This window comes from Dermacentor albipictus, unplaced genomic scaffold (assembly GCF_038994185.2).
Source record: "Dermacentor albipictus isolate Rhodes 1998 colony unplaced genomic scaffold, USDA_Dalb.pri_finalv2 scaffold_109, whole genome shotgun sequence".
Taxonomy (NCBI): Eukaryota; Metazoa; Arthropoda; class Arachnida; order Ixodida; family Ixodidae; genus Dermacentor; species Dermacentor albipictus.
In genome coordinates, this window is record NW_027225663.1 from 53,715 (window position 1) to 67,491 (window position 13,777).

Here is a 13,777-nt window from a genome sequence, read left to right on the forward strand (position 1 = left end):
TTATTTCGCAACAACAACAAACGGTCATACAATTTACTCAGAAAGCTTTCATCAGTGTCTGGAGCACGATAAACTGCACACAAATAAAACGCCGTTTCCTTCACTTTGATTTTCAAAAAAAGGCTTTCATGCTCAGCAATCTGGCTTTCTACGTCAACATCGACAAAGGATTTAGCAACCCCAGCAACACCACCCCCTCTAGATCCTCGGTCCCGCCGATATAACCGATAACCTGGTGGGACTATGTCATCGTCACTTATTTGGTCGTGTAGCCAGGTTTCAGTTATGACACACACGTGCGGATCCAAAGAGTGCAAACAATCTTCCAGTTTATCTTTTTTGTTCACAATGCTTCTTGCATTGAAAGAAACTAACCGCACATCGGACGTATCTGGCCGTTAGCTTTCAAATAAGGATCTGGTGTTGCGCTCTATCAATGTTCTAGAGTTTAGAGCAGCATCCCTTTTATAGTACCGCCCATCGATCTTCAACTTGTCATAACCCAAGGAAATCTTACTTCCAGCCTTTTTTTCAAGTTTTGCACTTTGCCAAAGATGCTTTCGTTTGCACAATGTTTCCGCGCAGTAGTCATTATCGATTCTGATGTTTTTTCCCTTTGGTTTAGATACATTGCTCCAGACCACTTTTCTCTATAGTCCTGAAAGTACATTATGACAGGGCGATTAGAAGAACTTTTCCCCAGTCTATGGATTCCAGCTACAGATGAACACTGCACTCCCAATTTGGCAGAAAAGAGATCATCGATAACTTTTCTGCGCAAGTCTGACTCTGATTCAATAAGATCTTCCTTTACGCCAAAAACAATTAAATTTGACCTCCGACTTCTATCTTCTAAATCATCGAGTCTGGCTTGATGCCATGTAAGTGCATCCTGCACACCATTTAAAGCTATGCTTATGTTGTCAATCCCATCTGTTTTCATCTGTAGATCTTTTATGTTTGCCTCTATCTTATTCAAGCGATCACCAAAGTTCCCCAGTGCCCTTTCCGTTGCCTCTAAACGAGACCTAATGTCTTTCTGCCCCTCAATGAGTCTCTGAAACATTTCATCAACTGTTGGGCCTGGATTCATTTCTATATCTCCACAAACAAGCAGCATACATGAGCAATAGCAGCTATAGGCACAGCCTAGACATGTGCGTGGGCACGGCAGGAGAACAAGAAACCTATCGTCAGATCGTATGGTGCACACATAACTAACCTGTACCAGGAAAGACGTAGCATTTTGAGCACCTTGCCCGCAGCGCTTTCGCCGTGCCCACTGAAGACGGACGGGTGTGGTGCCGAATTTATAGGGCCAAGGGCTGATGACATCACGGTCGATGTCGTCCGATATCCATGTACCTGTGGCGTCCCCACGGTGACGGCGCTGCCAGATGTGCTATCTTTGGTGACGAATTCTTCTGTTGAAACTTGATGAAGCTCAACGATAGTCTGCGAAGATGCATGCGCACTTGACAGCAGCAGGACCTGTACCAGGAAAAGAGGTAGCATTTTGAGCACCTTGTCCGCAGCGCTTTCGCCGTGCCCACAGGGCACGGCGAAAGTCGTTGGTTTCATACAAGAGTTTTTGAAAGATCATAGCATACTATCACCTTTTCAGCATGGTTTCAGGAAAGGACTCTCCAGTGTAACTCAACTCATAACAACCGTACATGAGCTATCCCGCATACTTGATTTATCTGGACAAATAGATGTGCTCTTTCTGGACTTCAGCAAAGCTTTTGATAAAGTTCCCCATGCAAAGCGATTACATAAATTAGATAAAATTGGACTCCCATTTCATATCATACAGTTGATATGTGCTTATCTCAAAAACAGAGAACAGTTTGTTGATATTAGGAATTGTACTTCCAGTGCACGTCAGGTCACCTCAGGAGTCCCTCAGGGCAGTGTACTAGGACCATTGTTATTTTTAATCTATGTTAATGACTTGATTGATGTTATTCCTGGTAATGTGTCCATATGGTTATACGCGGATGATTGTGTTATCTCCAAGGAAATTGTGTCCTATGATGATCATTTTGTGCTGCAAAGATGCCTCGTAGAAATCACTGACTGGTGTTCCAATTGGGGAATGGAGCTCAATGCGGAAAAAACTGTACTTTTACGCGTAACAAGAAAAAAATCTGCTAGCATTTTTCCGTACCAACTTGGAAATAGAACTGTCCTCGAAGTCGACAAATGTAAATACCTTGGCGTTAACCTCAACAATAAGCTTACATGGTAAACTCATATCTCGGATGTTTGCTCAGCTGCGCTAAAAAAATTGTGGTTCATAAAAAGAAAGCTTAAAAACGCGCCTGTAAGGACTAAAATGTTAGCCTACAATGCAATAGTGAGATCAAAGTTAGAATATGCTTTCGAACTCTGGGACCCGCATACCATGAAAGACACAAAAGATCTTTGCGACAGTGGAAACGCAAAATGCCGGTGCCACGCCATAGAATAAAGAACCAACGCCGCGCTGCTGATGATGGCGATGGCGGCTGTTTACTTCATCCGCCCATTGTTGCAAGACTTCCGTAGTTTTTCCGCCAATGTCCGGCATATAAGTCGAGGGTCGACTTTTCGCGATGGTTTTTTGAAAAAAAGTTCGACCTATATTCTAGTTTTTACGGTAGATTTTCGCAATGCCACCGGGTTATCTTCGGAAAGTTTCATGTCCCTTCTTGAATTTTATTTAAGTGCAACTTTTATCCTGTTCAAAAATAACCTTTTTATCCAGAAAAATGGTGTGTGTATTGGTTCATGTGTGGCGCCTGCTCTTTGTAATATTTTTTTATCTTTTGTCGACCGCGCTCTTAAGAGTGCCTTAATCAATGATTCGGTTCAAATTTTTAGATATGTTGACGATTTTCTTGTTGTGATAAAACAGACTAACAACGAATGCTCCGTGACAGTAGCTGATATTTTAACACTGTTCAATGACAATGGCAAAGGTTTAACTTTCACATATGAGCTATCTAGGGATGGTAAACTCCAGTTTTTAGATTTGCAGCTATCCTTACAAACAGGCCACGCCTGTTGGATGTACTTGCCACGCGCACGTAAGGAACTTTTACCTTACGCGTCTGCGCACTCAAAGACTGCGAAACGCGCCATTGCTTTGATGTGTTTAGAATCTTCCTTAATGAAATCTTGTCATCACTCTGCGAACATGAGTTTCATTGCACAGTTAAATAGGCTGCAGGCTGCTGGTTACCCAAGTGTGGTGGTGACGTCAGTCTCGGAGGTATTGCTTCAGAAACTGAAAGGGAAGCGGCACAAAAGTAACTGCATCACACAAAAGAAGAGGCCTGAAGTTGTGCCGTATTGCCACAGAGTGGCGCACAATCTAAAGAATGTCGCAACTAAATACCAAATTCTGGTAGTGTTTCCTGCTCCTCAGAAACTGTCAATGTTGTACAGCTGTATTTCTAAAACAAGTAAAAAACCTGATTCTGAAAAGAACCACGTGAAGTTGTAGAATGCAGCGTCGGTGTCGTTTATAAGATTCCTTTGTCATGTGGCAAAGTGTATGTAGGGCAGTCAGGCCGCTGTGTTAACGAGTGCCTTAGAGAACATGAGCGATCCATACCAACAGGCACAGGTTCCCATTTGGCTCAGCATTGTGAAACATGCAAATGCAAACCCATGTTTCGTGATACCACGATTTTGAAAAAGAGCCGTGACACCACCGCCCGAGAGTTATCGGAAGCATTTTTCATTAAGTCATTGGAGTCACAGTGCATTAGTGTGCCTTCCTTAACCTTGTACAGCGTTGAATTTGGTTTTTTGGATTCTGTCACATGAGTGCGCTCTTTGGATCAGATGTTGTTGGTGGCTCCACCGCATGGTGCTCACTGTTCATGTTCCTCTAGTTTGAGCGGTCTAGAAAGGAGTGACGCAATAAAATGATGTCAGTTGAGAGTAGTGCCTTGTGCTGTCGTCTTTCTTGTGTGTGTCGTTTTGCGCTAAACAAAGTATTCATGAAGTATAACCAGCTCATGCAAGTGAATACACAGATTTCACAGCTTTTTGCTACCGCACTGCGGAATATGCAAATGGAAAACACTGCATAGATGCCAGTGCAGAATTGTTTATAGGAAAGATTAATGCACCTTTAATACCACTACAGAAACTAAATGACAGTTTTTGTTAGCATGTTAGAGCACTGAATATGAACAGCTTCTATTACATAACATTTCAGCTGCTGTCTGGCCCTGCCCCCGATACTGCACTGGTCAAACAAAGGTGCAACCACACTTTCTACAATGGCTTTTCGTATTATTGCGTCAGCTTTTTAAGGCTAATTTTAGCCCCCCCCCCCCCCCTAAGTTATCTGGGAGCCGTTGCATCAGTGACGACAGCTCAGACAAGGATCTGTTTGTACGACAAGGTTAATCTTCCTCTTTCGCTTACTTAAACCTCCCCTCACTTTACTAATTATGTGGCACAGCAACACAATTGTTATATGCCGCCTCTTTAAAAATGCCTAATTTATTGTACAGGCAGAAATAGCTTCGCTAAACGCAGCACTACTCAATTTTCATTAAAAATAATATCTTACTCCTGAAGTAGTGCAACAACTACAGCTACCAAACTGGTTGTTTGCTGGTGCAAAATATTAATTAGCTTACCGGCTAATGTAAGAACTACAATATTTTTATCGTCATATTAGCATTCATAGTAGCCATGCCATGTGTCGCATTCGCAGTTGTGCAAGCAACATGCATTGCCGATTTATCTGTTCTTGCCCTTTCGCTTCTCACTTGATATTGCTGGGCAAGCAGTCAAACTGGATAGTTAGACACTGGCTGTCACCTCCTTACCTTCCTTATTAATTGTGCGTTAAATGAGGATTTTTTCTTGGTGAAAGAGTTCTAGTTTGAGGCCTAAACAAGCTCCATGACAGTTTGCATTTAACGAGTGTAAACATCCTCTGAAAACATGTACATGAGGAACACTGCAGAAAGAGCACTTTAAAAAAGAACACGAATGTATTTATCACCAAGGCCAACCTTTGTGTCTTCTTAAATATTTATCAAGTCAAACTCAAAACTGATACTGAGGTGCAAGGTGTCCACAACATATATTACCTTGTGAAAGCACAGTGGTGCCTGGATGTTGTGGGACCAGCTCGGACGTGGAGATCAGCACTGATCAGCAACACTGCAGTCTGCTTACAGCTTTTCTGCAGGCCCAGCCACACCTGCAATAAAACAAGTGAGCTTGGTGCCACAAGAGTACTGTATTTACTCGCATAATGATCGCACTTTCTTGCAAAATAATGGTCGCAAAATCAGGTGTGTGATCATTAGGCCGGTTAAATTTCCCGCAAAAAGAATTTTTTTCATCCCGCGTTTGCTGCGGGATGGCAACAGGGCAACAAATAGGTGGCTGGCACTGTATGTAGTGCGGGACACGGAAACAAAAGTGGCGGCTGGCGTAGCAAGCTGAACACACCAAATGCGCCAAACGCGATTTTTTTTTTCTCTCGAGTACATTACTTGCATTGAAAGTTTCTTCCATATCAGTAATGAATAATATCGGTAAGTTTGTGGCAATAACGTCGCCATGTCCACTATGAGGGGGCAGAAACAGATGGGCACGCTTAGCTGCCAGTGACATAGAAAGACACGGCGGGCATGCTGCGGAAACTACGGCATTTGTCTTCACTACTATCCTAATACAGCAGGTTTCTGCTAAGGGTGGGCAAATATCTTAGCTGTGTTACAAGTGTAGGCGTATGGATAGGGTACACTTCTAACGTATCAGTGTAAACGTGGCTGCTATCGTTGCCGCTTGTGATTTCTTGCGTGCCTACGAGTGCAGATGAGAAGAATCGAAAGGCATCTTTTTTGTTGTTGTTGACCACCATTACAAAGCCTACAATAAAGGCAATTTTGGTTGTAGCTTTTTTGTCATGGAAGTGCGGAAAGTGATGAAAGGAATGAAAACGAGCATCTGCTTAAAAATGTTTAGTGCATGCAGACCGCTTGGTTTATCTTGAAGAGTTGTTCGCGTAGCATTCGACAGATGGTAAACGCGATCATCAATAGCTAGACATGGCACATGACATATCGCTGCAGCAAGTTAGGGGTGCAATCATTACACAGGAAATAAAAAAAAATCGAATTTGGACGACAAAATTCAGGGTTGCGATCATTACGTGAGTGCGATCATTATGAGAGTAAATACAGTAAATATAGAAAGTGACACTGTGAACAAAGCAATACTTATTAGGTATGAAATGCTGATATTCGGCTGTAGAAAGCTTTAAGTAACAAAGCCTGCAAGATAAGAAAAATGCAATGTATGGGCCATCTGTACAAGAACATTAATCAAAGGTCCCTTCATTTTTTAGTCCCTCCTCCTCCTCATGCATAGATGGCAGTCAGGTTAAGTAAACTGGACCAGATTGCCACATAGTGTAAGCAAAGGTGGTCACTTTGTGGGCCAATTATGATACCATAGCACGACATGCATCCCAACAGTTGTTTTAATGTGTTCCGTAATGCTAGCCATCTTGTAGGCCCTACAATGTAAAAGCATCCATAACCCTAACAGCGTTACCCAGTAGGGATAACCAATAAGTGTCCACAGCAGCACAACTCAGCATATCTATCAGGAGGCTTTCGTTACACTTTTACAATTCTCCTCTTATGGCTTCATCCCAATTTCTGTCAATACAAGCTTGAAGCCTCTGCACAATCTGAATGCACCAGGGCACTATAAAAAATACCACATCTTCCTACCCAATTCCATGTTTAATATAAGACTGGAAAGTTCACCATCATGTGCAGAACAAACCAAATTGTTCTGGAATCAAGTAATCTTCCACTACCTGTGAAAAAAAGCACGCAAGAAAGAGTACGTAGAGCACAAGGGTGTTGTTGGATAATAAATACCATTGTCGTGCAGTAGACACCACGTCGGCAAAACAGGCCAATGTATAAATGACTGGATCTGCAACCATGTTAACTGAATGCTCAGGTCATTTGGTGGTCACTGGGTAGTGCAAAGCTCACTTGCATTATTTTGTTTGAAAACTATGCAACTGTGGCAATGTGTTACGAGCATAGGGCTGGCAAGATTTGTGAGCCTTTCCTTATATGTGTGACAGAGAATCTGCGAGTTGGCTCGCCCTCCAGTAGATTATCAGATAGCAAGACTGCTTATTTATCATTGTAAAACAAGTGTCATAGTAGCCATGCTCCTTTTCGCAGTTGTGTGAGCAACATACATTGTCGATTTATCTGTTCTTGCCCTTTCACCTCTCACTTTATATTGCTGTGCAAGCAGTAAAATTGGATGGCTGTTAGACTGTTATGTCCTGTCACCTCCTCACCTTTCTTATCACTTGTGCATTAAATAAGGCGTTTTTCTTGGTGAAAGAGTGCTACTTTAAGGCATAAACAAGTTCCATGGCAGTTTGCATTTAAGCATCCTCTGAAAACATGTACATGAGGAACACTGCAAGAAGAACGCTTAAAAAAAAAGAACACGAGTGTATTTATCACCAAGGCCAACCCTTGTGTCTTAGCATATTTCTCAAAACTGATACTGAGGTGCAAGGTGTCTATATCATATTACCTTGTCAATGAAGCAAAGCACAGTGGTGCCTGGATGTTGTGGGACCAGCTTGGACGTGGAGATCAGCACTGATCAGCAACACAGTAGTCTGCTTACTCTTTCTGCAGGCCCAGCCACACTTGCATTAAAACAAGTGAGCTTAGTCTCACGAAAGTATAATATAAAAAGTGACACTGTGAACAAAGTAATTCTTATTAGGTATAAATAGGAATGAAATGCTGATATTCGCCCATAGAAAGCTCTGAGCTAACAAAGCCTGCGAGATAAGAAAAGTGCAATGTATGAGCCATCTGTGCAAAAACATAAATCGAAGGTCCCTTTTTTTGCTTCTCTCCTCCTCCTCGAGCATAGATGGCAGACAGGTTAAGCAAACCGGACCAGACTGCCACGTAGCGTAAGCAAAGGTGGTCACTTCTTCGGGGAGCAGCCTATAGGCTGCTTCTTGAAAGAGTATTAGAAAATGCTAATAATGCATATATGCATTATTCACAAAAGGCCTTGTTTCTCTCAGAATGCCACAGCCAATCACATATGTCAAATTGACCATTTTAAAATGCATGAAAAGTACAGCATAGCTTTGAGGCTACCCCAAACTACTGAAATTCACATCAGCCAAGTTCAGCAGACAACACCGTAAAGCCTCTAAAAGTTGTGCATATTATTGCAAGTTGACAGAATAATGAGGAAGAGAAGGTGAGGGAGATGGTGCCACTATAGCATAGTTCAAACTCTATCCCACATCATGTGCAGAAGGGCAAAGAATGCGCAGCTTTGTTATACTCTCACCTGTGACAACTGCACCAGGTTGACTGACATGCGTAACAAGCAGTTTGTGATACCACGTTATTGCATCCTGCAACTGATGTGACATCAGAGATCAGCTTCAAGCTTGACGCTAAGCTATACTAGGGACACATAATGAACTGGCTACATTAAAATCTAAAGCAAAAGTGCTGAACATTGTTTGCCAGCCTGTGCACTTCATATTTTACAAAAATTCTAGACAGAAATCCTGTGTTGGAAAGACAGCACGCACTTTCCTAAAGCTTTCTCTCAGCATCCACACTTTTCTATGCATACGTTATTAACCATTATTTACCTTGACACGCTGTACACAAGCAGCACACTTGGAAAAGCAGTTTTTAGATCAGTGAGTTTTTCTCAGTGCTTTTGTTGCTGCAAACTTAGCCTGCTTCTGGAATGTATCTTAATAAACTTACCTAAAGCAAGTGTCCCTCTGCTATTTTTATTAGGGATTTTTCATTGCTAGCAATTAAGAAAGCAAAGCGCCAGGACTATTTCTTTCGTGCATTTTCGCAATCCTATGCCACCCCATTTCTCAACAGCTTTAGAACATCTTCACTAATAGAACTTCATTCTCATTACTTAATGGAACATTAGTAAAATTGTAGAATAGCACGAATTTATAAATTGCATGAGACTCAGAAAAGTTGACAGGTACCAAATACATGAACAGAACCTAGAACACATAAATGGCTGTGACCGTTTAGTACGTACCTTGTCAAAGCAGGCAGATCAGATCCTTTGTCTTGCTGTTCAAGCTGCATAGTGCCGCAGCCTATGTGGTGCAGAGATGCCTCCGTCTCAGGAAATTGTGACATCCCTAAACAATAAATGTTCAGCTTATTGTAATCACTGCTGAAACTGCAAACTTGTGATTTGACAACATCGCGTCAAATTGTGGAAAGCTCTCGTACAGCCAGCTACAGAAGCTGCATCCGCTTAGAGAAATTAAATATTTCATTCTTACATCACAGGCGGTTATTCAACGTGTCAAAGGCACGAAAACAAACAGAACACTAAACACAAGAAATACAGGTTGCCTTGGCGACAATCTATAAGCATCAAAGTTTGCATACAAGCTAAAATCTTCTCACGAGTCAGATCATTTGGATGCCGTCGCGCGTTAACGTTAGCTGTGAAAGCATTTGCGCAAAACATCAACGTACTTCTAGAATTGTCTATATGATTTCTTGCTAAGAAATTACGTACAGAAGCAGTGACATTTCCTGCTTGAATTTTTGTGCCCGTTCAGACCAAGCGATGACCCGGCGCTAGCATACTTCATAACAAAAAGAAAAACAATAGATGAAGCTCTTAGCAACATTAATCTCGGGGTAATTTTCGTGAAACCTTTTGTTAAATGTGCACTCCGATATCGAACGAACATTTGGGAATCACTGTTATTGCTCTTGTAGCTGTACTAATCATCTTCTGCTGCGCATGACAAGGTACACTACATGAACCATAAGAATGCGCCAGGCGTCGGACTTACCTTTCGAGGCGAGCGCTCCTTCGTGTCCGTTCACGCCGCATCGACTGCACAAACAGTCCGTCCAGCGTAATGTTGAATTGCGGTGAACTACAGCACGCGATAGCACAACTATCAACACATTCTTCCGTGCACTGTGACCCGATGCGGGAGCGACGAGAGTATAACAGCTTCCCTTCTCATGAGCCGGGGACAAAGAAGCGTGAATTGACCACTACGATAATCAACAACGGCGCACCGCAAGAAACATACAGCGAGCTAATAGCGTTGCACAGGCCCCAGGGCTTAGTGATCGTTAATTCACACAAAAAAGGAGCACATGTTCCCTAAGCACCGCGTAAATATCATCAAACGATCAGCACCACATCGGCCGCCCGGCGCAACAACGTCTATAGATCTTCTTTCACCATGCAGCCCGCTGCCGTTCCCGCCACCGCGGCACTGCCATCGACCTCCGCGCCAAGCATCCGAGCGTCGTCTGCTATAGCCTGGCACAGTTATGGTTGTTAGTCGCGGCACTCGGCATTTACATGGTGCTCGCTGAATAAAGCAGCCGTCATTTCTTTCTATTGTTGTTTAAGCTGAAGTATAATATTCTACAGACATCATACCTGAGGGTGCACGTCCGAAGAAAGGAGTGAGATGGAAAAAAAGGTGGGCCTACAAACCAAAGTGCACACGACGCTTGGTGACCCACACGTCGCCGGTACTCGCGTCTCCATGAGCGCAAAACTTGGACCGGACGCAAAAGACCTCGACCGCCAGCCACATGCCCGAGGACAGTGACAAGGCACACGCAATGAGAAAATAAAATCGGCTACAGCAGAAGAAGCGCAAACACCCGCATGTAACGTGCACATGTCAGCAGAGCAGCGCCGCTCACTTGGTGCAGAGCTCAACCGCAGCGCCCTCACAGTCCCCGGAACAAGTCGCGCCCTGCTCGAAAGGAAGAGTCGAAACTACTTTAAGGCTCGGTCCGAAATGAAGGGAAATGACGTCTTTACTGTTTACTTCGCCGTCTGTGGTTCTGGTAACTGTGAACGCATGGGTAGCGTGGGTAGTAGAGGCGTATTATTTCCATGTTTTTTGCGTGTTTTAGGCGGCCTTTTTCAACAACTTTGCTGACATTGCTTTCAACAGCGAGGACAGCCTGTGGAGCAGCCCTATCAAGCGGACAGGGCCGTAAAATCTGTTTGAAGTTCGCAGCACATCGTCGTTTGGTTTGTGAATGTTAGAAGGTGTTCGTGTTTCTCAGCGGCGTAATCGACGACGGATTTGGCGTCGATTGGTGTGCGCTTTGTTCCGGCTTGCTGTGCGCCGTTCTACGAATGTGTACTGTTAATGAGTGGTGCTGTTTGTGCATCGGGAAATGGTGCCACGCCGGCGGGATTTGCTTTTAGAGCGCCGCTCTTTGGCGTCCGTTCCTGGGTTTCGCGTCGTCGTCGGCGTTGTCGTCGGCCTCGTAACCAGCTCCGCCCCCCTTTCATCCCCCCAGCGCTAGCAGCGACCGACTGATACCGCTGGATGCCGCTGACGCCGCTAGAGAGTCAAGATAACGTGACTGCATAGAACACCGTCGCCGCCATGCAGAAAGAGGAGGAAAGGGTCCCCCCCCCCCTGTTCTTGTGTGGCGGATAGGGTGCTCTTCAGTTGCCGACGCGCCGGTTATTTCACGTAGGCCCCGGCACGTCGACGAATACGTGACCACCTTCCCACGGCTAGACCTGGTTCTTAGCGCTGCGGAAGCGAGGGTATCATATTGTTTGTGTCGGCATCGGCGGCGTTGTCCCTGAAACCAACTCCGCAGCTGGGGTTGACTTAACTATCGGCGTCAGCGGCATCAGTCAGTCGCTGCTATCTCTTCCCTCCTCCCTTTATCGTGTTGTCCGCTTGCTGCGCGCGCTTCTGCCCCCATCGTTTGCCGCTGGGTGTACACGCCGCCCCCCTCTTCCTGCGAGTCTCCGGTTGTCAAAGCGCCGGCTCGAACTTAATTCCTTTCTTCGCTCCTCCTCCAATGCAACCCCTGTGCGGTGGCAATCAGAGAGCCAGATCGGTGGCGGCGGATCTGTATATGTGCACCGCCCGAGCCGAAATTGCCGCTGCCGTTCGCCCTGTGCGGTGGCAATCAGAGAGCCAGATCGGTGGCGGCGGATCTGTATATGTGCACCGCCCGAGCCGAAATTGCCGCTGCCGTTCGCCACTGCGAAATTATCTGCCAGTTCTTTCTGAGCCATGAGCGAGACGACCGATGGAAGTCCTCCGTCTGCTGCTGCTGCTGCTGCTGCTAAACGAGCTGCCAGAGCAGAGGCCCAGCGCCGTCGCCGTCAGAATCCAGAGGTGCGTGCCGCCGAAGCAGAAGCTTACCGTCGCCGCCGTCGAGATGATCCAGGAGTACGCGTCGCCGAAGCAGAGGCTAAGCGCCGCCGCCGAGAAGACCCTGCCGTTCGCGCCGCCGAAGCGGAGGCTCATCGCCGCCGTCGAGAGCAACCAGCAGAGTGTGAACGGGGCATAAGCGAGGCTGAAGCAGAAGCCCATCGCCGCCGCCGAGAAGACCCTGCAGTTCGCGCCGCCGAAGCGGAGGCTCATCGCCGCCGTCGAGAGCAACCAGCAGTAAAAGCGAGGCTGAAGCAGAAGCTCATCGCCGCCGCCGAGAAGACTCTACCGTTCGCGCGGCCGAGGCCGAGGCCAAACGCAAACAAAGGCTCGCAAACAGTCAGGGTGCAACAAATGCTTTCCGGCGACAGTTTACAGACAATCCGTTTGCTGCAACTCGCATTAACCGTCCATCGATCCACACCGATGTTAGTAGTGGGGGACTTTAATGTTGACATAAAGACAAACAGCAATTTCCTAACACTTATGCGGGAGAACATCCCGTTCCTCTCGCTCGTAACGCGTCCCACGGCTGTGACAACCTCGCGAGGCACTTGTATAGATCTCGTCTTTGAGAATCAAGCATTGGTGTACCAAGTCGAACATATATCAGTCTATTTCTCCGACCACAAAGCTTCCTTCATGACTGTCAAGAACTGTTAGTGGAGTCTTTGTTAAAGGAATACGTGTGAAAAATAAAAAAAAGAAATTCTGTGATAGCGCATACATGTGTTGCTCGATTTCTTTGCCTCAATCTATCGAAAAGGTGAAACAGCTTATTTGCTGCGCTCAAATTTCGCATTAGGAAGTAACGTAATCGTCGGTAATTTTTTTTTTTTGTAAAAACATCCGTGCCGTCTTTGGCGAGTGCTTCCGGAAACTGCTCGCCTTTTGTGCGTGTGTGTGTGTGTGTGTGCGTGCGCGTGTGTGTGCGCGCGCGCGCTTCTGATATGCGTGGAACGCGTAGGAACGTCCGTACAGTCTTTCGCGAGTGCTTTCGGAAACTGCTCGCATTCTGTCTGTGTGCGCACGCGTGTGACATTCGTCGTTATTGCGATTTGCAAAGGTGTTTTTCATTTGGTGACTGCGTCCGCGAATGCCAGGATGTGATACACTTTAGCAAGGAAGAAGTTAGGGCGTGTTGGTGGGATGCATTCAGACTGGGATACATAGCGCAAAAAAATTACACAGGGACAAGCACAACACAGGACGAGCGCTAACTTTCAACAATTGATTTATTGCAGCTGGTGAGTATATATATACTCAGATGTTTAAACGTGCGTCTGGCGGAGCATAGTAACAAAGTGGAGAGCATCGCAATAGATGCGCATCTGGCTGCCCATTGTAGAAAATGTGACGCGAAGGCTCCATGCTTCCCGCTATTAGAACGAACTGTTGTTGTCTATCGCCACAAGAATAAGATTACGAGGGAAATTGTGGAAGCAGCTGAGATAGCCAGAGCAGGTGACGAGTGCGTTAGCACGCCGTCTATATTTTTATCAAGGAAAGAGC

General features: G+C 45.4%; 1 protein-coding gene across 8 annotated transcripts in view; it reads right to left on the reverse strand.

Annotated features, from left to right (window-relative positions):
* LOC139053394 (uncharacterized) overlaps window positions 1-10,303 on the reverse strand; it is a 54,929-nt gene extending 44,626 nt beyond the window's left edge. For 3 of the 8 annotated variants that reach the window (XM_070530414.1, XM_070530407.1, XM_070530413.1), the window contains exons 1-5: window positions 9,896-10,303; window positions 9,118-9,223; window positions 7,600-7,717; window positions 5,103-5,215; window positions 1,223-1,491 (exon numbers count right to left, since the gene is read on the reverse strand). The gene's annotated coding sequence lies outside the window, so the exon portion shown is untranslated. Of the gene's footprint in view, window positions 1-1,222; window positions 1,492-5,102; window positions 5,216-7,599; window positions 7,718-8,385; window positions 8,673-9,117; window positions 9,224-9,895 lie in introns of those variants that run through there. The other 5 variants (XM_070530408.1, XM_070530415.1, XM_070530411.1 and 2 more) reach the window with 5 other exon arrangements.
* Between the last annotated feature and the right edge of the window lie 3,474 nt (window positions 10,304-13,777).